The sequence below is a fragment of the Miscanthus floridulus genome, chromosome 8 (assembly GCF_019320115.1).
Source record: "Miscanthus floridulus cultivar M001 chromosome 8, ASM1932011v1, whole genome shotgun sequence".
NCBI classification, from domain to species: domain Eukaryota; kingdom Viridiplantae; phylum Streptophyta; class Magnoliopsida; order Poales; family Poaceae; genus Miscanthus; species Miscanthus floridulus.
Genome location: NC_089587.1, coordinates 41362524 through 41388565, shown reverse-complemented (window position 1 = coordinate 41388565; position 26042 = coordinate 41362524). Strand labels below are relative to the sequence as shown.

Sequence of the window (26042 nt, the reverse complement as noted above, 5' to 3'; positions counted from 1 at the left end):
ACGACTGAAGCAGGAGGCACGGGATCAGGGAGAGGACGTGAGCAGTGATGACGACGACGACGATGATGACGACGACGACGAGGTAGTCATCGACGTGGATTGGGGCATCCTGGAGGACGAGGACACGCTGACGAGTGCCCACCCATCCGTGCAGGGACCCTTCCTGTTCCACGCGGAGGGAAGTGGGTCGGTGGAGGCCGGAGAGTCCGCCGCTTCGCACGGCGTGCCAGCCGAGGATCGGTGGATGGGGGAAGACGGGCCTACCGCTGCCGACCCCATGGTGATGGTGGAGGGGGGTGGCTCTGGTGCCGCACCCCATGAGACGATGGAGAGGAGCGGCTCTGGTGCCGTGCCCCACGAGGTGAGCCCCCTGCCCTGGAGCAGGGGGTAGGCTCGAAACGGTCCCGCCCAGATGAGTCGGGGCAGGGATCTGGGGATCTGTCCCCAAAATGCTTCCGCCGGCCGAGGACATCAATGTGAGCTGCTGATTCCCCTGTTTTCATCCTTTTCCATTTCTATTTTAAGCTAATGGTTATTACCTTTGTGTAGGTTCTTGCGGACGGGTCACCCCCTGGGGCTGGCGTCCAAGAAGAGCCTCGCCATTCAAGTGGGACAGATGGCGTCGCCTGGCGTCACCCCTGTTTTGAGTAGGAGTGGTGCCGACGTTGGGTCTGCGTTGGCCAACCCAACGGTGTCTGTGGTGGCGCCCACACCCGCAGAGGTTACCGAGCAGGCGGCTTCCTCCATGGCGGACGTGGTACAGCCGGCCGAGGGCCGCATATCGCCGGTGGAGGTGGTCATGACCGCACCAAGCCAGGATCAGCCAGGTGCGGCCGTGGTGCCGCTCGAGGGCGTAGTGCAATCCGCTCCACCGGGGGCCCAGGTGGATCCGTCCGTGGTGCTCGAAGCAGCCTAGATGGAGGAGGGTCCAGTCGGAGGGTCCTCAAGCGCGACGGTGGTGCCGCATAGGGTCAGGAGGGAGCCGCCCCTAGCCCCTTTGTCGGGAGGAAGCCGCTCCCCCACGCGGGGGGAGCCGCCGCTTCAGTGGATGGCCGCTCAGGACCCGACGCCAGCTCTTTTCTCGCTCGATGATCATTCCGAGAGCATGGAGCGGGAGGGTCTTGACATCGGAATTTCGACCATGCTGGAGGCCCTGGACCAGGCCAGAGGAGCCCTATGTGAAATTGTTGTTCCCACTACCCAGGTATTCGCTTGATTTTCTTCTTTCTTCGCATGTTTTTGTGTTTTCGCATTTCTGATACCAGTCTTCTTCCTCTTCAGGTTCTCGTTGCTCGTAGCCGGAATAAATCCTGATTCCTCCACGAGCAGAAGGCGGAGTGGGATCGCCTCTCCGAGGAGGCCCGGCTGCGAGCAGACATGGCCGCACAGCTCGCTGTCGCCTAGGAGCGGGAGGCCCAGGCACGTCAGGACGCGGAAGAGGCCCATGGGATATTTGAGGATTTGTCGGCAAGGTCCAAGCTAGATGGGGAGGAGATCGCCAGGCTCCAAAAGGAGCGAGATGAGCTGCTGCAGAGGAATGCCGCGGCTAATGAGAAGGCCGGCGAGGTCCTAAAGGAGCTGGAGATGGAGCGGGACCTCCGGCGGAAGGCCAAGAGTAGGGCCACGGCTCTTCAGCAGAAGGTGGACGAGGACGTCGAGGTGGTCTACTCTCTCCGGGCGGATCTCGGTGACACGGTGAGTCGAAGGTTGAGCGCCGAAAACGTCTCCGTCAAGCTGGAAAAAGAGCTTGCCCATGCACGAAGGACCCTTCAGGTTGAGAGCGATGAGCACAATCTTCTGCAAGCTACGGTCGGGGTGGTCCTTGATGCCCTGAAGGTGGTGGAGCCGGTGGAGACTAGCCCGCTCGTGGCTCGTGCCGCAGGTATCATGGCTCGGGTGGGCCAGCTTGAGGAGAGTGCTTTTCACACCGGGATCACCTAGGCCTTCACCGTTGCCCATGCCCATTACGAGAAGGAAATCAACCTGAAGGTGATGAGCGAAGGTTTCCCATCCACCTATGAGGATGATGAGCTGGAGGCAATGGAGAAGATGGTTGCTCCCCTTGCGAAAAACCTAGCGGATAATCTGAAAGAGATGGTTCTCCCTCCGCGGGAGTAGTTAGTCGAATAATTTTGAGAACAACTTATATGTAATATGTGGACAAGTGTCGGTATTTTCGAGTCTGGACGCGATTTCGTGATTTTGCGTCGTAATTTCGTTTTGTTTGATTTTTTGCGATCTTACCAATCTGTTCCCCCGAATCTTGCCGCTGGTCTTGATGCGAGGAGATTGTTTCAAAAGAAAGAAGGGAGGTAGTCGTACCTTAACTAGCCCCCGAGTAAGGTCCGACCCCCTGCATTTGCTGGGGTCAGGGGTTACTGGAGATCAGAACTGTGGTTTTGGTGACAGGGTCGACGAAGTCCTTGGATGGCATTGCAATATTCCCCGCCCTGTCTTCCAACAGAAATCCCCAACTGGGGACTCTATGGGCTCGGCAAGGTGGGGCCTTCGAACCTATGTCCTTGTATTGATTGGCTCAGGCCCCCGGGCCTTGTTAGGGTCTAATAGGGGTTGGCCGTAATTTGCGTGTTACCTCGTCCTCGATTTTCGCAATCAGAGGGGCTGAGTAAACGACACTTGCCTCGACGGCTCGAGTATCACGCTCAATGAGCTCACTAACAGGTACGTTCGTGTGGAATCTGGGTCCATCATTTGCTGATGGGGTCGGCAGAGCCCTCTGGTGGCACTCCACAACTTCTTAACCCGCCTCCCGGCAGATGCCCGAGCCGTTTGATAGGCTCAGGCGGCCCGATGGTCTCTCCTCGATGGAGATTCTGTGGGTTTGGCTTGGGGTTAGAATCGAACGAGAAAAGGCTGAGACGTCCCTATCCGCTTCTGAGTGGGGTCAGGCAAGGCCGCTGGGGCTTGTCTCAGTTATTTCTCCCTGGCTCTGTTCGGCATGAGGCGACCTCGAGCCCTTCGCAGGCCGACCTTCGAACCTCAGCCTGTGGTCGCCTATATCGAATGAGGCGACGGCCGTTTCGTGATGCGACACAAAGCGTTGTGATGTTTTGCATATGTATAATATAATCGAAATGAAGGCGGGGTCGATAACGTTACCTTGGCGGTATGAGTGATGAAAAGCTCCTACCAGATGTGTCCGTGCGGGGTTCGGACCCTGATGTTCGCGATGAGGTTGGAGTAACCTGCATAAGAATCGATATTCTTTGTTTTTCGTATCTCGGTGGCGGTCCGAGCCGTTTAATTAACTTGGGCAACCTGACAGCTTCTCCTTTGGGGGAGATTCTGTAGGCGGACCCCTCCGAACCCTTCTTGAGAAGGCAGACGTCAAAGCTGGAGACGCGAGGGGCATTGAGCATGATTTTCCTGGCGAACAGAAACACCGTAGCTATCGAGGCGTAGGGTCTGCTAGTTCATCCAGTTTTACTCAAAGTTTTATGCCCGTATTTTGCGTCCTTAGTTTCAAGCATACGGAGGGGGCCGGGTGAGGAGGATGTCTAGATTGGTAGACATCCTCGGCAGCCCCCGAGTGATGTTCGTTTTCCCGCCGTTTGACGGGGTTGGAAGCTCAAGAATGAATTTTAACGCGTAAAGTAAGAAGGCAGAGATGCTTATCTTTCTTTGGACGTTCATTCGTCGTCTCTTCTGGGCTGAATGACCGGCCTAGGAGATCCGAAGGGTCCTGTCGTCGGATCGTCCCGTGGTCCTGCATGGGGAGGCGAAGGGTTGTCTGCCTATGTGGGCGCCTTAATTGCCGCGTCCAGAGCGGGTCAGTGGCGGGCCATACCCAGGCAGTGTTCAGTTTGACCAAGGGGGGATGCCTCGTCGACCGGGGCGCGTCTTGTCAGTTCCGGCGCATCCCCTCAGGTATCAATCAGCATTGATTCTGTATTTAAAGAGGGGAAGAGAGAGGGTTTTTTGTCCAACCTTTCGCCTTTCCTTAGCTACAGCGCTTCCTCTTTAAATAGGGAGGGGGAGGGGAGTTCTCATCCCACCTCCTCTTCTGCCTCTGAGCTGCTATCTCTCCTTCTTCTTCCTTTCCACCGAATGCGTCCATGCTTCGCGGCGGTTCCTGAGTGAGGAAGAGTAATGCCAGAGAGAGAGAAAACTCATAAATTCGCTCGTGAATCTAGAGCGTGATGTCGAGCCGGAGGTTATCCAGCGTAGATGAGATGGTGCGTACTGCCCTTGCCGAGGAGTCGCTGCTGTCGAAGGAGAAGAGGCGCCGGTGGGCGCCGTACGTCGTCGACTGCGCCGTCGTTCGCTGTGCTCCTCCTTCAGCGGGAGGCGTTTCCTGCCTTTACACCTTTGTTAGGGTGGTGGCTGGTGATGATGGCGTAGTCCCCGAACGCCCTAGCGGAGGTGTCGCTGTCGGGGTTGCGGCTGACGACGATGGCGTAGTCCCCGGACGCCCTGGTGAAGGCGTTGTAGATGACGGCGCCTTCGAGGATCCAGCGAAGCGGTGGGATGTTGCCGATGGAGAGCGTGGCGCGGCGGCCGCAGTAGACGAGCTGGCCCATGTACATGCCCCGGGCGTCGCCGATGGAGAGCGTGATGTGGCGGCCGCAATAGACGAACTGGCCTGTGTACACGCCCCGAGCGTCGCCGATGGAGAGCATGGCGCGGCAACCGCAGCAGTACTTGTAGTAAAGCTAAGCAGAGACTGTAATTGAATAACTTTGTGGGGAAGCCCCCGAGTAAACAGTCCTCTGAATTTACAAGTATATTATTCCTTTTTGTAATGAAATCACTTTGTAAGTGACGAATTTGTGCAAAAATGAACAAATTTACATCTTTTGCTTATGGCAAGCAATTTTTTATCTTTCTCCCTTTTGTAGAAATGATTTTAGTGCTTTCCGACCCTTCTCATGGTCTAAGTCATAAGAAACTAGGAATGTGGGCGAACTAGTTCTGATTGAGCTGGTGAGCAAAGAGGTTGCAGCCGCTGGGGCGTGAGTGTCCCGCAGTCCTACCAGTTGTATTCAGAATTGGTTCCCAAAATCTTAGCCCTTAGGACTCGTTTATGAGACGAATGGAAAACTTAAAGAAAGTTTGTAAATATAACACAGGAGGTTTTTGCAAGTGTAATACTTGTATTACATATGTCATATGTTACGATCACATGCCTGTCACATGTTATGATCACATGCCAGCCCCCGAGTGAGGTCTGACCCCTCGCAATTTGCAGGGGTCGAAAGTCACTAAGGATCGGGGTTTTGTTATGACAAAAACTGATAAGGAAGAGTATACGCTTATTTTAAGGGTAAAAACAACGTAGCTGCTCAATGTTCTAGGCGTTGGTGAAGACCTCGTCGTTGATGGTTTTCAACCAGTAGGCGCCTGGGCGAAGTACTTCCGCGACGACATAGGGCCCTTCCTAGGGCGGGGAGAGTTTGTGGCGGTCCTTGTTGCTCTGCACAAGATGGAGGACGAGGTCTCCGACGTTGAAGGCTCGACCCCGCACCCATTGGCTGTGGTACCGTCGTAACGCCTGCTGGTACTTAGCCGAACAAAGGAGGGCGACGTTGCGGGCTTCTTCTAGCTGGTCCATGGTGTCTTGGTGGGATGCCTCGGCCCCCTGTTCGTCGTATGCTCTAATTCTTGGCGCTCCATAGTCAAGGTCCGTTGGAAGAACGGCCTCAGAACCGTAGACCATGAAGAAAGGTGTGTAACCGGTGGCCCAGCTAGGAGTTGTCCTTAGGCTCCAGAGCGCGGCCGGGAGCTCAGCGAGCCAGCGCGCGCCGAACTTGTTCAACCGGTTGAAAATTCTGGGTTTGAGGCCTTGAAGGAGCATGCCGTTTGCGCGCTCGACCTGCTCGTTCATCCGGGGGTGTGCGACGGCTGCCCAATCGATTCGGATGTGTGGTTCATCACAGAATCGAACGAATTTCCTGCCGGTAAACTGCGTGCTGTTGTCTGTGATGATGGAGTTCGGTACTCCAAAGCGATGGATGATGTCGAGGAAGAACAGCACAGCTTGCTCAGATTTGATCATGGATATTGGTCGAGCTTCAATCCATTTTGTAAACTTGTCTATGGTGACAAGCAGGTGGGTGAAGCCCCCGGGCGCCTTTTTGAGTGGCCCAACCAGGTCGAGTCCCCAGACCGCGAAGGGCCACGTGATGGGAATCATCTGGAGAGCCTGGGCCGGGAGGTGTGTTTGCCGAGCGTAGTACTGGCACCCTTCGCAGGTACGTACAATTTGCTCGGCATCGGCTACTGCGGTGGGCCAGTAGAAACCTTGTCGGAATGCATTCCCAACCAAGGCTCTTGGTGCGGCATGATGACCGCAGACTCCATCGTGGATGTCGCTCAGCAGGAGTTTTCCCTGTTCGCCAGGGATACAGAGTTGCAGAATCCCGATGTGACTCCGTTTGTAGAGTTCGCCCTCTACAAGAACGAAGGACTTGGCACGTCATGCGAGCCGTTGGGCTTCCGTCTTATCTGCCGGTAGTATGTCATGGAGGAGGTAGTCGAGGTAAAGCGTTCTCCAGTCATCGGGAGGGTCGGACTCCACTGTTGGGTCCTCTTCAAGCTCCATGACCTCAGGGTCGGGTGGAGCAGTTGGTGGATCGGCCCCTAGGGTCGGACTAGATGGGCCATCATCGGCTCATTCCGACCCTGCGTAGCATACCGAGGGTTTGTGTTGATCACTGGCAAAGATGCCCGTCGGGACTAGCTCTCGGCCGGACGTTGCTTTTGCAAGTGTGTCAGCTGCATTATTAAGGCGCCTTGGGATGTGATTGAGTTTGAGGCCATCGAATTTGTCCTCCAGCCGTCGGACTTCTTGACAGTACGCCTCCATCTTGGCGTCGTGGCAGCATGACTCTTTCATGACCTGGTTGACGACCAGCTGAGAGTCGCCCCTGACGTCGAGGTGTCGGATGCCCAGCTCGATGGCGATTCGTAGGCCATTGACGAGCGCTTCGTATTTTGCAGTATTGTTTGATGAGGGGAAATGGAGCCAAACCATGTACCTCATGTGGACCCCGAGGGGTGATACAAAAACTAGTCCTGCCCCGGCGCCCTTCTTCATCAGCGATCCATCGAACTACATTGTCCAGTACTCTTGATCGATGGATGCTGGTGGCATCTGAACCTCGGTCCACTCCACGATGAAGTCAGCCAGTACCTAAGATTTGATCGCTGTTCGAGGGGTATAAGAAATGCCCTGATCCATCAGCTCGAGTGCCCACTTTGCAGTTCTTCCCATAGCGTCATGGCTACGGACGACCTTGTCGAGGGGGAATGACGTCACTACTGTCACGGGGTGTGACTCGAAGTAGTGGCGTAGCTTCCTTTTGGTGATGAGGACGGTGTAGAGGAGTTTCTGGATTTGGGAGTAGCGGGTTTTGGAGTCAGATAACACCTCGCTGATGAAATATACAGGGCGCTACACCTTGAAGGCGTGCCCCTCTTCCTCTTGCTCTACTACTAAGGCGGAGCTAACCACTTGGGTGGTGGCCGATATATACAGTAGGAGGGATTCTCCATTGCATGGAGGTACTAGGACCGGAGGTTTAGTTAAAAATCGCTTAACCATGTCAAGCGCCTCCTAAGCCTCGGCTGTCCACTCGAAGCGGTCAGATTTCTTCAGGAGTCGATAAAGGGGGAGTCCTCGTTCGCCGAGGCGTGAAATGAATTAGCTGAGGGCGGCAAGGCACCCTGTGATCCGCTGAACCCCCTTTATGTTTTGGATCGGGCCCATCCTTGTGATGGCTGATATTTTCTCTGGGTTGGCTTTTATGCCACGCTCGGAGACGATGAAGCCGAGCAGCATGCCCCTCGGGACCCCCAAAACATATTTTTTGGGATTGAGTTTGATGCCGTTTGCCCGGAGTTTCGCAAAGGTTTGCTCAAGGTTGGCGACAAGGTGGTCAGCTCGTTTGGATTTGACTACGATGTCATCGACATAGGCCTCAATGGTTCACCCGATGAGGTCTCCGAAGCAATTGAGCATACAGTGCTGGTACATTGCCCTAGCATTCTTCAGACCGAAAGGCATCGAAATGTAGCAAAACAATCCGAAGGGGGTGATAAAAGATGTCGTGAGCTGGTTGGACTCTTTCATCACGATTTGGTGGTAACTGGAGTATGCGTCAAGGAAGCAGAGGGTTTCGCACCCTGAGGTGGAATCTACTATTTGGTCTATTCGTGGCAAAGGAAATAGATCCTTTGGACACGCTTTGTTGAGGCCGGTATAATCGACACACATTCTCCATTTCTCGCTCTTTTTTGCACAAGAACGGGATTCGCTAACCACTCTGGGTGGTATACTTTCGTAATGAATCCTGCAGCCAGCAGTTTGGCTATCTCCTCGTCGATGGCCCTGCGTTTCTCCTCGTCGAAGCGGCGTAGGCGTTGCTTCACCGGCTTGGAGCCCAGGAGGATCTAGAGAGTATGCTCGGCGACCTCCCTCGGGATGCTCGGCATATACGAGGGTTTCCACATAAAGATGTCTTTGTTGTCGTGGAGAAAGTCGACGAGCGCGCTTTCCTATTCGGAGGAGAGCGCGGTCCTGATACGGACTTTTTTGCCCTTAAAGCTGCTGGGGTCCAAGAGGACCTCCCTGGAGCCCTCTGCCGATTTGAACGACCCAGTTGATTTCTTCACATCGGGTGCCTCTTCAACGACCTCTTCCCTGAGGGTGGTGAGTTCTTCAGAGGCGATGACTGCGAATGCGTGTCCGCAGCATTCGACCTCGCACTCGTAAGCGCGCTGGAAGGAGGTGCCGATGGTGATGACCCCACGAGGGCCCAGCATCTTCAGCTTAAGGTACGTATAATTGGGGACGACTATGAACTTCGCGTAGCATGGTCGTCCCAGAATGGCGTGGAAAGTCCCCGAGAACCCCACTACGTCGAAGGTGAGGGTCTCAGTCCGGTAATTGGACCGATCCCTGAAAGTGACGGGCAGGTCAATCTGCCCCAGTGGCACGGCTTGCCTACCAGGCATGATGCCATGGAAAGGCACTCGGATGGGGCGGAGGTTCGTTCGATCGACGCCCATCTCGTCGAGCGTCTTAGCGTACATGATGTTGAGGCCGCTGCCTCCATCCATCAGTACTTTCGTGAGCCGCTTTGGTCCGACGATTGGATCATTGACAAGCGGGTACCTTCCCGGATGTGGGACGGCATCCGGATGGTCGGTCCGATCGAAGGTTATGGCGGATTCTGACCATCAGAGGAAGTCTGGCATGGCTGGTCCGGCTGTATAGACCTCGCGGCACACGAGCTTCTAGCGACGCTTGGAGTCGTAGACCGTTGATCCTCCGAAGATCTTGAGGGCATCGGTCGGCGCTGGGAAGGCATCGTCCTTCTCCTCTGTGTCGTCTGTGGCGGGAACAGGCTCCTTCCCCTGCTCCCCTTTGTTAAGGCCCTCGGACAAGTATTTGCGCATGAGGCCACAATCCTTGTATAGATGCTTGGCCGAGAAGGCGTGGTTTGGGCATGGCCCCTCGAGCATTTTCTCGAAGTGGTTTGGAGTGCCTTTCGTGGGCTTCTAGCCACCTTTGCGGTCAGCAGCGGCCACGAGCGAGTTGTCACGCCGTTGCTTCTTATTTTTCCTTTTGACGGGATGGTTGGAGGCGCCTTCGCCGGCGTCCTCGTCCCGCCTCATCTTTCCATCGGAGCGATCAAAGATGGCTCCGACCGCCTCCTCTCTAGAGGCGTGACTGGTGGCGTTGTCCAGGAGTTCCTTGGTAGTCCACGGGCCCCTGCGTCCTAGCTTGTGGACCAGGGATTCGCAGGTTGTCCCGGACAAAAAGGCTCCTATCACGTCGGCATCGGCGACGTTAGGGAGCTCGTTGCACTATCGAGAGAAGCGCCGGATGTACCCGCGAAGGGTTTCATCGGCATTCTAGCGGCAGTTCTTGAGGTCCCATGGGTTTCCAGGGCATTTGTACATGCCCTAGAAGTTGCCCACGAAGATCTCCGTCAGATCCGCCCAACTTTGAATAGCATTGGATGGTAGGTGCTCCAGCCATGCTCGCGCCGAATCGGCCAAGAACAGCGGGAGATTGCGAATAATGAAATTGTCACCACTCGCACCACCGGCCTGACATGCAAGCCGATAGTCTTCGAGCCAAAGCCCGGGATTTGTTTCGCTAGAATATTTAGGGATGTTGGTAGGCGGTCGATACCTTAGGGGGAACGCGGCGTTGAGCATGTGCCGACCGAAGGCCTGAGGACCTGGCAGGCCAGGGCTCAGGATTCAGTCCTTGTTGCTGTCATAGCGTCCGCCACGTCGAGGATGGTAGCCGCGGCGTGCTGCTTCTCCATCGTCGCCATGGGCGCGTTTCTGAGCATCGATGATGTCGCGCATGTCATGGCCATGGTCGAGGCGTTGATGTACTGGGATGGCGGAGGGTTGCCTGCCGGCTGGCGGTGTTTGGTGAACGGATGCATCCCTAGTGGGACGCACTGAGGGTGTGCATTGGCTGGTGTCTGGTTCGCATCGTTGGGACAACGAACTTTCCGCCTGCTGCGCCGCCGCACGCTCGAGCAACGTGCGAATTTCTCGGCGGGCGTGGCGATCCTTGGACGTCACGGCCTCTGGTAGGCCATGCAACAAGGCGGTTGCTGCGGCAATGTTCTGGCTAGCTCGGGCAAAGTGAGGAAGGGTCCCATTGTCGGTAAGGATCCTTTGGTGTACGGTGCAGGCCGTGGCGTGCACGCGACCCCCATCTTTGTGGCCTTCAATCTCACGATTGATGTCTACGTACTCCCGGACGAGCCCTTGCCTGGCCTCATCGATCTCTTGCTGACGGGCCCTCAGCTGCTCCATCCTTAGGTGAGATGGGGCTGTCGTCTCTTCCCCGGATCTACTGTCAGGGTTGTTCGTAGGGGTGACCTCTTCCCTGGAGACACTTTCAATGTGACCCTCGAGGGTCTACGTCATGAAGCATTCCCGGGAAGGGTGGTGGCTCCCCCTACTGGAATCCGAGCTGGAGAATGATCCTGGCTCCTCGTTGAGGAGCCCGTACAGGGTCTCTGTATCATGCTCAATCGCCCCCACGAACTCGATGTCCATGGGTGACTGAACCACACGTAGTGCCAGAAGGTGGCCAGTGGTCGCCGCAGCGTTGCGGAGACCGAACGGAAACGCTGTCGGGGCGCTCCATACGGGACCTTCCGGATATAGGGTGACGTTGTGTGAGGCCTCCCCTGATGACTGGGGTCCAAGGGAGTTGCCCGGTGGGCCCTCAAGCCTAAGACGGCTGAGGTCGATGGAAGGGAGAGACGGAGCGGCTGTGTGAGTCAGCGCCAGCTCTCCTCCTAGTGTGATGATGAAATCTAGGTCGCCGAAATGCACGTGTGCGCCCGAGGCCCAGATGATTGCATGGGTGGCCATCCGAGGCCTGATTTGGAATGCGCAAGCCCCCCTACCTGGCGCACCAACTGTCGGTGTTTCGTACAAGCACCGACAAGTAAATTTATAGTAATGCACGTTAGGCTCGGATGGTGCGCTAAAGGACACAAGATTTATACTGGTTCGGGCCGAATGTCTCTACGTCCAGTTTGTTGCTACTCGTGTTATTAGCACCGTGAACGATTTGTAGTAGGGGATACAAACGATTGAGAGAGGGACTGGTCCCAAGTCTCTGACGGAAGGATTGAAAGGTGGTCAAGAGCTTCATAGCAACTTGACTGTGTGTGTGTGTTGTCTTGTTCGGTCCAAAGTCCGTCCCCTTGATAGGAGAAGCGCATCCCCTTTTATAGATGAAGGGGCTAGCTTTACAAGGATGAGGGCTTTACCTAATCTTGTGGCTCACGTCTACCCGGCCTGGTTCTTCATTCTGATGAGTGTGAAGGAAGATAAGTGCCTACAATACTATCGATGTCTCTGTAGAATGTCAGGTTGATTATAGAATGCTACCCTGCGCAGGGTATAGGCTGTAGTACAGTGGTTTTGACTTATTAGCCTCTCCCAGCCTTGCTTCGCACACCTTCTGGTTCCTGTGAGTCCTCGTCGAAGGGACGAGGGGTCAGGGTCCGGAGTAACGCCGTGGTCAAGGCCTTCTGACTTGGTGGACCTGAGGGGTCGGGAAGCAGGTGCCACTCCCTCGGGTCCATAGCGTGGTGACGGAAAATCCATCGTTCGTGGAGATAGCAAATCCTTTTCTAGAGCGTAGCGGTTGTCGTATATCTTCATTGGGTTCCGTGTCCCAGGGCTGAAGGCGGCGCCTACAACTCTATAGGGCGAGGAGCATGTACCTGTACAACCTTTCGGGCTCTACGGCGCCCAGAAGGGTCTAAAGCACCTGTCCCGTCATCCCCTGGCAGTACTTTTCCTTCCAGGGCGCATGGTATGGTCCTTGGAGCCATGGTTGACCCGAACGTCTTGTCTTGCTCTGTACCTATCATCTTGAGGGAATGGGGAGAAGTTGTCAGGTAAGATGAATCCAGTCTTTTGATATGGAGCAGGGTGAGGCTCGTTCTTTGCCGTCGGGCGAAACAGAGACCAATCCCTATCTCTTGGGCGAGACCGACCCTGCCCCTTCGGGGTTGGGCGAGGCAAAATCTATCCCTCAGCCCTCGGGCAAGACCGAGCCTACCCTAAAGGCGTCGGGCGAGACGGAGACTAGCCCTGGTGAGGCAGAGCCACCTCAAAGGCGTCGGGCGAGACGGAGTCTATCCCTCGGCCCTCGGGCGAGACCGAGCCCACCCCAAAGGCATCGGGCAAGACGGAGACTAACCCTGAGCCCTCGGGCAAGGCAAAGCTATCTCAAAAGGCGTCGGACGAGGCAGAACCAAACTCCTGTCATTCGAACAAGGGATGAAATGGTGCTCTTATGCATCCAGAAGTTTTTAACGTTCGATGGTTATTGGTTCCACCTTCTGGGGTACCCCGGTATTAGGTCCCCGACATATATGCTCTGCCCTGTCTCATGGTGGGACCATCAGCAACAGCCATTGGAACGTGAGCAAGGCTACGCGGGGAAACATGCCATGTTTAAAAATGGGGGAAACGCATCGTTCGATGTGGTCCATCGGCTCAGTCTGATGGCCTAGGCACCGTGCATACCTCTCTTTGTATGTCATGATCAGACTGCCAGCAGACACGATTGGACTGCCAGGTGGAGCCGATGACTGCAAGTGACCGTTGAAGTGGAGACGACCGTTGGTGCTATCTCATGGTTGGACCGCCATGGTCTGCCTGAGGGCAGCAAGGGCCTAACGACCATATTGAAGGGTGCGGCTATATATACTCCCAGACCGGCAAGACAAAGGTGGAGTTGGAAAACATACCAATGGTGTTGCTACACCATTTTAGAGCTCCCCACTTGCATATTGCTTAGTGATTCACATAGTGATTAGCGTAGGTGCTTTACGAAGTGCTTAGGCTAGTTAGACCACCGCTTATGCGTTTGCCCTAGGTTTAGGCCTAGTGTTTAGTGAGGTTTGCATACCTCTTGCTATTAGGTGCTTGCATGCACCGTTGTTGTATACCGGAGAGGCTTGTAGTCTTGTGAGACCATAGCAACCGTATTTGGTGGTGTGGCCACCACCGTGTACTGGAGGAGACGAGGCCCACCGCGGTTTGACCAGAAGCTCGATAGTGAAGATGGTGGGAAGCTGTTCGGGAGAGGCCATCACGGAGACCACTTGTGCATGGGGAAGGCCCGTGGGCTATCCACGGAGTTACTCGACTGGGGGCTTGGCCGTTACCAGGGCATTCTTGCGAGGGGTTCCAACAAGGACTAGGGGAAGCATGAGCTTGTCGATACCTCGGTAAAATACTAGAGTCGTTGATGGGAGTTTGCATCTCTATCGCCCTTTTACCTTCCGCATTTATTTTATGTACCATGGTTGTGCCGTGTGCTTACTTTTCTAGCTTAGTTTGATAAGCTAGTTAATAGAATTAGAACTTAAGGTTCATAACTCTTTTGAAGTAGAGATAGCAACACACCTACCAAAACCTTAATTGCATATCTTGATAGATTATTTATTGCATACGTTTTGCGTAGACGAAGATTGGTGGACATAGTTAGAAGTAGTTTTTAAATTGCCTAATTCACCCACCCTTCGTAGGCGTCACGGTCCCTTCAACATTTTCCAAGGTTTTCTCTTGCTTCTTTACCACATCACTAAATCTACACATGCAATGTTAGTCCTCATCTAGTGGTAGTAGATAACTATATTAGCCAAATAATTCCTCTCTTTATAATACAACTATCTATCTTAAACTTGGCCAATCTCTTCTCCACACACCTTAGACAAGTGAAACAAAAACCCTTATGCATATATCATTGTTTCCTTTGGGATTTTCTTCCAGCTACATCCATCTCCATCTTCTCTTCTCCATGTTGAACACTTTGCATCTATGTCCATGCCATCTCCTCTCATGGCTCCATGTGTGGCTCAACTTCTCCATGTGGACTAACCTAGCTTATCATCTCAAGTAAAGCATTAGTACAGTAGTTGTCATCACTCAATTACCAAAACCAAACTTGGGACTTTCAGTTTGTCCAGTGCATAACTCGGATGCTCCATCGGAGCTATCTAGTGCATATGTTTTCTGCACAGTGAGGGTATAACGGCTAGTGTGTTTGGGGGCTATATATATTGAGTTGCATGGCTATGGGAACCTCTCTTGGACACTTGCAAATCGCCATACACATACTAGAGCATAATTTGAGCATCCACTCTTGTAAACTTGCATAAATTGCATCTTTGGAGAGTGTGAGCTAGACTCAGTGCATAGCTTTGAAAGATTGACAAAGTGGCACTAGGTGATCGTGTTTCAAGTGTGTTTGCTTGTTTCTCTTGGTAGTTGTCACCACTTAGATGGCTTGGAGCATGTAGACTCTGTTGAAGCACAACAAAGAAAATTGTGTTGGTGCTCTAGAGAAAATTTGTGAGGGGCTCTTGTGTTCATCTCGTTGGAGAGGACGAATAACAACTCTAGTGGAATTGAGGTATTGAGTAGCTCCTTGGTTCTAGCCAGCTCAAGATCAAGAGCTCAAGGTACTGAGACAACCTTGTGGGGTTTGATGCTTGATAGAGGAGTGGTGAACAATTGAGCTCACCTCAATGTGGACTAGGGCTGACCGGCAAGTCACCGATACCACATGACAAAATTCTTGTGGTCTCATTTGTGTGGCGTCTCTTCATCTCAAGTTCAATTCAAGCATTATGTTGTTTACATTCCTAGACTTGAATTGCTTGTTCGCCACCCTAGGTTACAAATCCCGCTAGTTAGGAAGTAGCTTATTAGGAAGAGGCTAGAAGAAGTACATGAGGGAACACCCATGGTCAATGATGCCAAGTTGTATATCTTCAAGGTAAAGCGTGAAAATTTCAAAATGACCAAGGATGAGAGCATTCCCAAAATGTTTCGTCGATTGAATGTGATTGTAAATGAGCTAAGAAGAATTTGATGATGAAGATTTCTCTCACAAGTTCCTCATGTCACTACCCAAGAGACTCAGGATCATCAAGACCATGCTTAGAGGTGGATTGAAGATCCTCACTTCCACTCAAGTCTTGGGTGAAATTCTTACTCATGAAAACATCTGAGCAAGAAGATAGTGGTGAGCAAGAGGACAAAGAGAAAGAGAAAGAGAAAGAGAAGAAAATAGCATTCAAGGCTAAAGCTTCCAAGAGCAAGAAGGAAGACGATGATGATGATGAGTCCAATGAGGATATGCCCTCTTTGTGAGAGGATTTGACAAATTCATGAAAAAGAAGAGCTATGCTAGAAACGGTTAATCATACTCTCTCCATTCCAAATTATAACACGTTTTGGATTTTCTAGATACGTAGTTTTTGCTATGCACTAAGATACATATTATGTATAGATACATAGTAAAAGCAATGTATCTAGAAAACTAAAACATCTTACACTTTTTAATGGAGATGTGTGGAACTGCTATGAGTGTGGTGAGCCGGGTCATTTAGTGGTCCATTGTCCAATCAAGAACAAGCCCTACAAGGACAAGATGATGGCAAGAAGAAAAATGGGCAAGCTTATTATGCTGAGTGAGATTCAGATGGAAGTTCAGCTGCCGATGATGATAAGCCCTCCAAGAGTCTTGCTAGCATCGTCTTTAAGAGGGCTCCTTTACTCTTCTCTACACCACATTGCCTTATGGTAAAGACTAAAGAGTGACACCAAGATATCAACAGATGACCATGAGGATGATGACGAAGGATATACTTATGATGAGCTTTGTGAAGTTTTGCAAGATGTTCATTGGCCCTAATTGGATACGATCCCCCCGACCACACAATGTGACAGTAGAACCACAGCTATAGAGCCCAAAATGTAAAATCAAAGTCCCCATTAAGGGCCTATTTGGTTGGGTGGCTTAGCCCCCCAACTAGGCTCCCCAGAGGCACCCTTGACTTGTTTGGATGCTTGTTCATGCCTCCAAGCCTGGCCTAGGGAGGCCAGCGACCACCCTAAGCCAAGCCTGCTGGAAACGCAAGGGGTGGTTGTAAGGAAAATGGACCCTAGGCCCATTTACTTTGGATTTTGGTGTTTGGTGACCAACACGACCAAATTGGACTAATGAATTTACAAGTGTTTGTTTTGTAGTTTAATAGGGTGCAAGACGTGACTTGGACGAAGGCGACGTGATGATCCAATGATCAACACCACAAGCAAGACCTTAGGAGCACAAGAGAAGACCCAAGATATTAAGTAAAGTCCAAGCACAAAGATAGGAACCAAGCCGCACGTAAGATCACAAAGAAACGAGCTCACAGAAGTGATCGGACGCTAGAGGAAAGTGACCGGATGCTTCGATCAGTGGCTCGGCAATAGCAGGCATCAGCAGCAGTGACCGAACGCTGAACAAGTAAATTGACCGGATGCACCGATGGCACTGTTCATCAGCCCGGCAACACACTCAGCATTGACTGGACGCTGGCGGCAAATCGACCGGACGCAGGACAACAGCGTCCGATCGAGTACAGAGAGGTTCTAGAGCGGCGAAATTGTGACCGGACGCGTCAGGTGGCAAGTGACCGGACGCTGGCAGCGTCCGATCAGTTGTTCACGGCTCCAACGGTCGGGACGACCGGACGCGTCCGATCAGGACGACTCCAACGTCCAGTCAGTAGCAGAAAAGCGAGATTTCGTCCCTAACGGCTATTTTCTCAGTGGGGCTTATAAATACAACCCTTAATCGGCCATTTGGTAAGAGTAGAGCTGAAAAAATATACCAAGGGTGTTGATACACCATTTTAGTGACCTCCACTTGCATAATGCTTAATGTTTTATTAGGTAATTAGCGTAGGTGCTTTTACGAAGTGCTTAGATTGATTAGACCACCGCTTATGCGTTTGCTCTAGGTTTAGGCCTAGTGTTTAGTGAGGTTTGCATACCTCCTACCACTCGGTGCTTGCGTGCACCATTGTTGTATATCGGAGGGGATTATAGTCTTGCGAGATTACACCAACCGAATTTGTGGTGTGGCCGCCACCGTGTACCGGAGGGAACAAGGTCCGCGGCATTTCGGCCGGAAGCTTGATAGTGAAGACGGCGGGGAGCTCCGGGAGAGGCTTGCCGGAAGGCACGTCGGAGACCCACTTACGCGTGGGAAAGGCCCGAGGCTATCCATGGAGTTACTCGACCGGAAGCTTGGTCCTTGCGAGGGGCTCCAACGAGGACTAGGGGGAAGCTTGCGCGCTTCTCGATATCTCGGTAAAAATATCAAAGTCGTCGACGGGAGTTTGCATATCTCTACCTTGCTCTTTAGCTTCTGCATTTACATTGGTTGTACTACTCCTTTTGCGATAGAGATAGCAACACACTAACAAAACCTAGTTGCACATTTAGATAGTTTATCTTTTGCATAGGTTTTGCTAGGGTTAGAAAAAGATGTCATAGTTTTGGAGTTAAATTTTTAAGTTGCCTAATTCACCCCACACCTAGGTGCCATGGTCCCCTATAGTGGTCATTCCACGCGAGCCAAGCTTGGCTAAGCGATCGTTTCGCGTCTCCTCACCTCCCCTTGTTTGCATATCTCTACCTTGCTCTTTAGCTTCTGCATTTATATTGGTTGTACTACTCTTTTTGTGGTAGAGATAGCAACACACTAACAAAACCTAGTTGCACATTTACAGCGTGTTCGCTGGTTTGTGCTCATGCTAGTTTGTGCTAGCTGGTGCTGGTTTTTTGTGAGAGGAAAACACTGTTGGCTGGTTGAATAAGCCTGGCTGAAACTAACAAGCGAACAGGCTGTTAGATAGTTTATCTTTTGCATAGATTTTGCTAGGGTTAGAAAAAGAGGCTATAGTTTCGGAGTTAAATTTTTAAGTTGCTTAATTCACCCCACACTAGGTGTCACGGTCCACTACAGTGTCGTTCCACGCGAGCCAAGCTTGGCTAAGCGATCGTTTCGCATCTCCTCGCCCACGGCCGCCACGACGAGCGGATGGCAGTGAGGGAGGCAGATGAGCGTGGGGCAAGGACAACCACCGGTGAGGCTCGGAGGAGTGTTGGGCGAGGAGGGCCGCCGCCACCTCTGAGGAGGTGCCACCCACCGGCGTCGTCGATGTGGACTGCCTCCGGCCAACCGCCGCCCAAAGCTACAGGCACGGATCCTCATCCACCTCGCAACTTGATGCTCATCCACCTCGCCTCCGACCTCACAATCCGATGCTCATCCACCTCGCCTCCGACCAACCACCGTCCAGATTTGTAGGCGCGAGAGCCGACGTTGGTGGTGGTGGTGGTGGTGGTGGGGGGGCATCTGCATCACAGGAAGCAGCGCGCCATTGGGGCCAGCTCGCACGACAAGGGAGGGGGGATGGGATGTATGTGCGTCATGGTGGTGAGAGACGGAGGCGAGCTCGCGGCATGACCGTGCAAGACGGCGGCAAAGACGACGAACAGAGATGAAGCTGACAGGCTTAGCTAGCACATGCACCAAACAAGTGTATGTTGTATTGATTTGGATAGGCTTGAGGTAGCCTGGGCCATGTTTAGTTCACCCCAAATCTAAACTTTGGCACTATGAAAAAGAAGATTTCCCGTTACATCAAACTTGCGATACATGGAGTACTAAATGTTGACGAAATCAAAAACTAATTGCACAATTTGGTTGTACTTTGCGAGACGAACGTTTTGAGCCTAATTAGTCAACGATTGGGCAATTATTACCAAATACAAACGAAATGCTACAGTGTTGCGAGACGAACGTTTTGAGCCTAATTAGTCAACGATTAGGCAATTATTACCAAATACAAACGAAATGCTACAGTGCACTACAGTGTCGAGAAATCCGGGGGCGCCAAATCGATGGCCAACTAAACATGGCCTTGATTTATTTTTCTAGCCACACTTCCTCAAGAAACACAACCAAACACAACCTAAGGCTCGCGGTGACTCGGCCACGAGCGGTGCCAGTAGTCGTCGGCACCCCAAACCACCTAGCAGGATTTTTCATGATTCTCGCGACCAAAACAGGATCATTGTCACATGAACAAGGAGAGGAAAATGTTTAAAAGAAATTAAAGAAGAGATACAAATCTCTTCAAGAATGTACCACTCTCCCTTGCCTGTGACACCTGCACCTGCAGAGCCAAATTACTAGTCGAGCACATCGACTCCATCGCCGTGTATTTGTTTGTACAGTGAGACGCCATAAAGCAGAGACTAAAATGAGCAACCTCCGGATCTGTACCTACAGAGAAAGCCGCCTGCTAGTCTGCTACTAGTGTCTCCAGCGCTCCTCCAACCTAATAACCACTCAGATTTTAGTCAGCTTGTTCATGCTATCCAAAATATCACACACAATCCATATCATAAGTGGACTCTTGCAGTACGTCAGTACACTGAAGTGCCTTTATGTAGGCTCGGTGCCATACAAAATGTGGCCATTTAGGAAAAGTAGCTACGTAGGATTAGGAAGACACAAGCCGTCCTCCGGAAGCTTCTTGGACCCAGCTGCGCAGCCAGAAAGAAAGGCAGGTCAGCCAAAGCTCAGTAAGACTTAACTTGCTTTGCATAAACTGCATGGTCCACTTACAGTCAGCTATGTCTTCATTCTTGTAAATGTGAGGTGCTATTTCTAGCAGCCATTTAGGCTTCACTTCCGTGACCTGCAGTGCCATATTATTAGCAAAATTTCACTACTACTCTATATATCGATCTGATTCTTGGTAACACTGTGCACCTGTCCAATATGATTTCCCGTATCGAAGACTATTTCATGGAATATTACCCACCGAGGGCATACCTGCATTAGTGGGAAATAAGCATATACCACAACAGGTCAGAACTAAAACTTATGCAACACTATATATGAACACTAAGGACAGGAAAGAGAATGGGCAATCAAACAAACTTGCCTCTGCTAGCCCTGATTTAGGATCGATACGAACAGTCTGAGGGTTCTTGATGGTCCTGTATATACCACCCTTGTGCTGGCGCGCAGCATGATAGAAGAAACCTACAGCATGCAAGTACTCCATATTATGTAAAATTCTCTGGCAATCACATGTAGCGACTGAATTATTGTTGTCTAGCACTGAACAATACCTGATGTTATAGCCTTTTTAATGGAAACCAAGTCATTGGCATTTGAGCATAACTCAATCTCCACCATCTCCAGAATCCTCTCTAGCCAATCACGTATTTGTTTTGCCCTCTTCATGCTATCAGCCTGATTTAACCAAGTACAATAATTTTTCCCATATGAACTTGCAGGATGAATTTCCAGCAGAATAACAAAGGAAATCTACTGTGTGAAGAAGAATTGTGGGCCAGCAGGAAAACTAGCTCACGTGAGGCATGTAAACCAATGGATGCCGTGGCCACTAACCAAGATGGACAAAAAGAAGATGGCAAAGACTTATGTGACAAAAAGGCAGTCCAACTCCAGGTAGGTTCGACTTGCACCTCAGAGTTTTGTGTTTGATCCAGGGACTAAAGTTTAGGAGGTGTCACATTGGGTGTCACATCGGGTGTTCGGATACTAATTATAAAACTAATTACAGAAGTCGTGACTAATTCGCGAGACTAATTCGCGAGACGAATCTATTAAGACTAAGTAATCCATCATTAGCACATGTTTAATGTAGCACCACATTGTCAAATCATAGACTAATTAGGCTTAATAGATTCGTCTCGCAAATTAGTCTCAAACTGTGCAATTAGTTTTGAAATTAGCCTATGTTTAATACTCTAAATTAGTGTCAAACATCCGATGTGACAGAGACTAAACTTTAGGAGGGGGAAACCAAACCCCCCCGACTTGGGTATAGATATTTTGGCATATGATTTACAGGAGCACTAAATAATATCGTCATGGCCAATCTCCTTTGTGCACTATGCTCTATGCTACAGGCTAACTCAACACCTGGGAACAGGGGATATTTTTGCAAAGGTACACAACTCACATGAACAAAATCAGGAGAAAGGTAGTACTTTAAAAAGATTAAACAAGACTGCTAATATTATTGAGGCTCATCGAAATGAAAAAAAGCTAATCAGGGAAATGAAAACAATTTGCTAACTAGTGATTACCGGATTTTTTGGGTACAGCATGTAATTGCACTAAGAGCAAAAATAGATAGGAAGACAAAAGGATGTTTACCTGAATATAGTTTTCATGGCACCACTGAGTTGAATAGCCTGATTCTTTCCAGGAGTTATAGACCTAAAATAAAGAAGAGGAATTATTGAGCATTTGACCTCATAAAACTGAAGATTATACAAGGAACGTGATCATGAAAGTAAACATGTAGAGAATAATACATTCAGCAGTGCTATGTGGTCCCCAACATTGCCAGTGTGGAAGTTCGACCATGCCAAGTCTGCATGGCCTTTCCTGTTTTTGGGACAACAGAAAATAGACTTGCCAATTGACAACATGGAGGCAATGGTGATGGCCTCAACAGAACAGCTATACTTTTCTGAAGCAACTATCATCTTCGACAACAGGGGATCTAATGGAAACTCCACCATTCTTCTCCCAGTCTTGGTCAACTGCCCACAGCTGTTGAGTGCACCAAGACCATAAATTTTGTTTAGGGCCTTTACCATGGCTTCTGTTGGCGGTGGGTCCAGATAAGGAAAATGTACCAAATCATTAATACCAAAAGTCTTCAAAATAAGAATCATGGGAGCGAGGTTGCTTCGTTGAATCTCCGGACCTGTACAACCTTCCAGGTCATGGATATAAGAATCCCTGGTGTACAGACGGTAACATTTTTGGGGCCTAGTCAATCCAGATATTCCTGCCCTTGCCTTCGTTGATGCTTTTGATATAGGGCAGATAAGCAGATATTCTATCCCTAGATGTGGATTGTATGATTTTATCGTACAGAAGCCTGTGTCAATAACGTACTCGATACCATCAATTGTTGGTGGAACCTTGGCTATATCATTTACCAGAATCACTTTTCGATCACTTGGGGTGGCTGCCTTTAATGTCTTTGCCAGGTCAACAGGCAGATAAGCATAAATAGGACATATGATTAGCTTGTAAGGCATTTTCTCTAAGCCCTTTATTTTCTGGTCAAGAATTTCATGAACTTCTTGAACTTGCTGATCCCCTGGGAGGAACACTAGAATATCTCCAGCAGTTTCTTTCATGTGTATCTGCATAACGGTGTCAGCTACTGCATCAATGTAGTCAGGTACTGGAGCTTTGGTGTGATAAATTTCAACTGGCCATTGTCTCCCATGTATCTTGAAAACAGGAGCTGAACAGAAATAATCTTGAAGCTTCTCTTCTCCACATTAAGAGAGGCACTAGCAATGAGCAACTTCAGGTTTGGCCGAGATCGACAGATGACCTGAACACAGTAAAAGCATACTTTGCACATGAGGGGCTGAGATTGTATCCAATATACAGTTGCAAAATAAGCATAAGCAGACCAAAAAGGATATCGCTTGGCAGGGTGCGCTCAGTAGCATCAGCAATCATGATAGCGCTGCAGCAAGAACACAGAGATAAGAAAGGTCTCCATTTTGGTGGAAATGCGGCTATGTTCTAATATGGTCACCTATAGCTGGATAAATCTGGATCACCAATAAGCTCTCTCAGAAGTACTCCGGCAGTCGTGTACTTAATAACCGTACCCTCTGATGAGAGATCCTCAAACCATAGAGAGAAACCAACCTGTACAGCAGTAACAGATATAAATATCACACAAAAATCTCAGATGAATGATGGAAGATATATTGCACGAAAACGTTCATGAATTTGAATTGCTGAGACATCAGAGTTACAAAAATACCAAACCTCATCCCCTAGATTAACACCCATTTCTTTAGATACCCTTTCTGCATTGCTCAAGGCTGCCACTCGGTGAGGCTGGACACACACAATCTGCACAAAATTAAGTGTCCTGAGCAAGCAGCTGCTATAAACTGTAAAGTTAGCATAACATCAAGGCCTAATCTAAAGTTCCAAACCTAGCAGCATTTTTGCGAAATTGGAGCATAGAAAATTACAAGGAAAAAAATAAAAGATGGAGCTGAAACCATCCATAAAATCGTGCACACATTACCATAGGGTACTATGACATTCTCACAAGCATATTAGCTGGTCCAAGATATGCAATAAAAGCCAATATGGAGCTTAAAAGATGGCACACCTTTCCTTTTACAGTATAACCAGCTTCATGAAGGTATTGCGGTACTTGTGTTATTTTACCAGACCAAGTCTCATCTGCTATGACGATAACCTGCAAAAAGAACAACATTGTCAGAAGATTAACTCAAATAAATAATCCTGTAACTATATGAACATAGATGCAGCACATAAAGTCAATCCTAGATGCACTCAAATTTGGTACAGTATTAATATTGATTAGTCACAAGCAAAAATCTTGGTACAGTCTTTAATGAATCATGCAGAGTATCGGACACAGGATTTAGTGACTTGGTATTCCTAAGCCAAAGAAAAACTGTTCTATTCACTGACCCAAAATACGAAAAAGTCCATAGTAGCATGAATTAAAGAATAATTGTTCAAACTAAAGATGTCTCAACCACTCAAGAGAAAGTAAAAGGCATATAAACAAAACTATATTTGAATTTGCATTCCTTCATGGTCTGAAAACGTTTGATGATGTCATTGTCCTTAAATCAGACTAGGAGCCGGACCTTAACGTACTAGGCTCTGGGTTCCAGCTCAGGCGAGCTTGGGAGCACCCTCACTAGTAGCACCTGCCTACCAGCAACCGGCCACCGCCACCAACACCTAGGTCTTTGGTATAATAAATTTGGAAATTGGCCATCGGGGAGAAACTGTGAGGAACTGACAGGCAAAAGCGGAGGGGATGAGGCAAGACCTGGCGTGTGTAGAGTGTACATGGCTTACAGGCGAGTGAGGTTGCCCGCATGGGCTGATTGGGCCACAATCTTGTTGGCCTAATTGGTTTGCTAGTGGCTCAAATGTTTGTTGGCCCTGTTCGCTTCTCTTATAATCCATTTTTTTCAGCTTGTTTTTTTAACCGGAACAGTGTTTTTCTCTCACAACAAATCAGTCGGAATAGTGTTTCGGCTCGTTTTTTCAGCGAAGTGAATGGGGCCAAAGGGGGCTGGCGCCCTCTCTATCTCAGCCGTTGCATGCAATTTCCCCTGGTTAACGGTGGCATAGTAAAAAACATTTGCAGCAGATAGAACTGGTATATCAGATTTCTATATAGTAGTAGATGATGTTGTGTTGCAGGTTGGTGTATACCTGGTTTTTTTGTAATATAACTTTGTATTCCAGATCACTTTGTGCTTTAATTAATGTATTACAAAGCTCCAATTTATGGTTTCCATATTATTGGGCCTTACGAAATTATATGTGCCTTATAGCCATCATGCTATCTATATTGGAACTCAGGTACCATGGTGTGCAACTGAAAATTATGGAACTATACCATGAGTAGTTCAACAGAGAAGAATGAACTCCATACAACAACATAAACACATCATTTTGATTCACAGAAATTGTACAAGTACATATTTAATTTTTTACTGGACCGTCCAACCGTCTGCTTGTAAGACATAATCTGCTGCTGATCTCTCTCTCTTTGGTTGCTGCACAGCAGATTTGGCAATAGGTCATTCTCTGCTGTCCTAGTTGTTGTAGCAGTAAGACAATAGGCCACCACTACATTAGTTGGTAGCTAATACATCAGCCATATTTTGGTAGTGGGCTGAGGTATGAATTGTACTGCTAGTGCTAGGAGTAGTTGGGGCTGTACTCAGCCATGCTTATGTGTACCTTATAGTTGGTACATGAGTTGTATATATTCTACCACTCTACGATGGAAAAAGGTAGTTCAGTTGCCACAACCAGAGGCAGAGCTTTGGCCAGCGCTGGAGCTACTGCAGTGTGTGTGCGCGTTGTGCTCACCCCTTCTTCTACCTCTAGCCATAGTGAGTGAGAGTGTGTACTGGTAAGCTAGTTGCTTACCTGTACATGGCAGCAAGGGACCAACAAGTGGTATTAGAGCCGTACAAGCGTCGTCGCCGGACTAACCGTCGGCGATGACGAACGGTTTAGAGACGGGCGACGGCAGCGGTGCTGCTGGGGCTGCCCAGCCACGACAGGAGGTCGTCGTGCGCACGGTGCGGGAGGTCAGTGGCACCAGTTGGTCGACGCTGACTCACACCAACTATGGCGAGTGGGCGGTGACCATGAAGGTCAAGCTCAGAGCCCAATGGCTCGAGAATGCCATTGACAAGGGCACCGACAACGAAGAAGACGACATGTCAGTGTTGGAGGCCATCCTCGCTGCTGTGCCAGCGGAGTACAGGGAGTCGCTGGGGGCGAAGAAGTCTGCTATGGGGGCGTGGGAGGCTATTGCAGCGATGCACGTCGGTTCTGATCGCGTAAAGAAGGCGACAACCTAGCTACTGAAGTAGGAGTACACCAACCTCAAGTTCCGTGATGGTGAATCGGTGGAGGACTTCTCCCTCCGCCTGCAGTTGCTCATCAGCAAGATGGGGAGCCACGGCGTCACCATCAACGAAGAGGAAGCGGTCTCCAAGTATCTCCACTCCGTGCCGGTGGAGTACATCCAGATCGCTCTCTCCATAGAGACGATGCTGTCCACCCT

General features: G+C 50.2%; 1 pseudogene; it reads right to left on the bottom strand.

The window, feature by feature from the left end:
- Nucleotides 1-19867: 19867 nt before the first annotated feature.
- Nucleotides 19868-25404, bottom strand: LOC136468929 (pre-mRNA-splicing factor ATP-dependent RNA helicase DEAH1-like; annotated as a pseudogene).
- Nucleotides 25405-26042: the final 638 nt, after the last annotated feature.